Here is a 2,055-nt window from a genome sequence, read left to right as displayed (position 1 = left end):
ATTAGATCTCATATGAAATGATACTGGTCATCAGATATTTTCAGTTGAAATGTTACTAAAGAAGACAACCCCAACTAATATAACTACTTTACAAAGACTTGTGAATCCTCCCTTCATTAATTATAGAAAGCATACACAATATTACTTATTATAAATGAAAGGAAAGTTCTATGCCATTCGACATTGTTGATATTAATATATAAACATAGAAATTTGGAGGAAAGATGAATACTCAGAAATAACACTAGAAATATTTCTTTCCACTAACTTTAAAAATTCATAAATTGTTGTTTCTCTTAAACATTATGAAATATCTTAATTATAAAGTTCTTGAAGTTTATGATCTATTCTAGTTCAACCAGAATGATTGTTTATCATACAGTAGCAGGATATACTGGAGAATTCCCTTCATTATGTATGTCCTCTGATGATGGATAAAGAATGATCTCTGCAGAATTATTCTCTGCTTCTCACACCCACAAACACACACACACACACACGTACACTCATTTTTCTGTCTTTTAAACTTAGAACCTGCTGAGAAGAAAATGGACCCTGGAAATCACTCATCAGTGACTGAGTTTATCCTCGCTGGGCTCACAGAACAGCCATGACTCCAGCTGCCCCTTTTCCTCCTCTTCCTAGGAATCTATGTGGTCACGGTGGTGGGGAACCTGGGCATGATCACACTGATAGGGCTCAGTTCTCACCTGCACACCCCCATGTACTATTTCCTAAGCAGCTTGTCTTTCATTGACTTCTGTCAGTCCACTGTCATTACCCCCAGAATACTGGTGAGCTTTGTGACAGAGAAGAGCATCATCTCCTACCTTGAATGCATAACTCAGCTTTACTTCTCCCTCCTTTTTGCTATCTCTGAGTGTTACATGTTGGCTGCAATGGCATATGACCACTATGTTGCCATCTGTAGCCCCTTGCTGTATAATTCCATCATGTCCCATCAGGCCTGTTTCTCCCTCATTTGGGGAGTATATGATGGGACTGGTATGTGCATTCTCTCACACAGGCTGCATGCTTAGGGTTCATTTCTGCAAATTCAATGTGATCAACCATTATTTCTGTGATCTTTTGCCCCTCCTAAAGCTCTCCTGCTCTAGCACTTATGTCGACAAATTACTGGTTCTATGCTTTGGTACACTTAACATCTTTGCCCCCATCCTGACCATCCTCAGCTCCTACATCTTCATCATTTCCAGCATCTTCCACATTCATTCCATGGAGGGCAGGTCCAAAGCCTTCAGCACATGCAGCTCCCACATCTCAGCTGTTGCTCTTTTCTATGGGTCTGCAGCATTCATGTATCTGCAGCCATCATCGTTCAGTTCCATGGATGAAGGGAAAGTGTCCTCTGTGTTTTACAGTATTGTTGTACCCATGCTGAACCCCCTGATTTATAGTCTACAGAACAGGGATGTCAATGTTGCCCTGAAGAAAATGCTAGAGAGAATATTCTTCTGATCAGAAATAATATGAGGATGAATTTTTAGTCTATGTAACTGGCTATTTTATTGTGCAAGTTGATATTTAATTTTAGCCCACATGTCAATATATATTTATTAACATATATCCATACATTTAGTGGCATTCTACTGACATTATTTCACATTTGTATGGCCTGTGATGCCATTTGTCTCTGAGGTTTTCTCTCATAAACATCACTGAGATACAGATTAAAAGAAATAGGATGATCTGGATACATGGGCCCACTAAAGCCAACAACACCATCCCTCCGTCTGTTTTGTCTACAACTGATAAAAACCTTCTGTCAATGAAATATCTTCTAGCAGTTATCACCAATGTTCTTTCTTCTGTCCAAAAAAAAAAAAAAAAAGAAAGAAAGAAAACAGAAAAACTGCTATCAGTATAATGATTGTAATCTCTAACTTTTGCACACCTAATCTGGAAAAGTGTCTTTCCCAAATCCTAACTTGTGAATATCTGATTTCTCAAGTCACTAAGTTGTGTTGACAACCAACCCTGGGCTTGGAAAAAATGTCTAGATATGATCCCAAAAGCATAACTCATAAGAAACTG

General features: G+C 38.3%; 1 pseudogene; it reads left to right on the top strand.

The window, feature by feature from the left end:
• The first annotated feature begins 545 nt into the window (after positions 1-545).
• On the top strand, positions 546-1,479 carry LOC129653750 (olfactory receptor 8G1-like; annotated as a pseudogene).
• The last annotated feature ends 576 nt before the right edge of the window (positions 1,480-2,055 follow it).

This window comes from Bubalus kerabau, chromosome 5 (genome assembly GCF_029407905.1).
Source record: "Bubalus kerabau isolate K-KA32 ecotype Philippines breed swamp buffalo chromosome 5, PCC_UOA_SB_1v2, whole genome shotgun sequence".
NCBI classification, from domain to species: Eukaryota; Metazoa; Chordata; class Mammalia; order Artiodactyla; family Bovidae; genus Bubalus; species Bubalus kerabau.
Note: the sequence above shows the minus strand (reverse complement) of the source record. Positions and strands in the feature narration are given on the sequence as shown.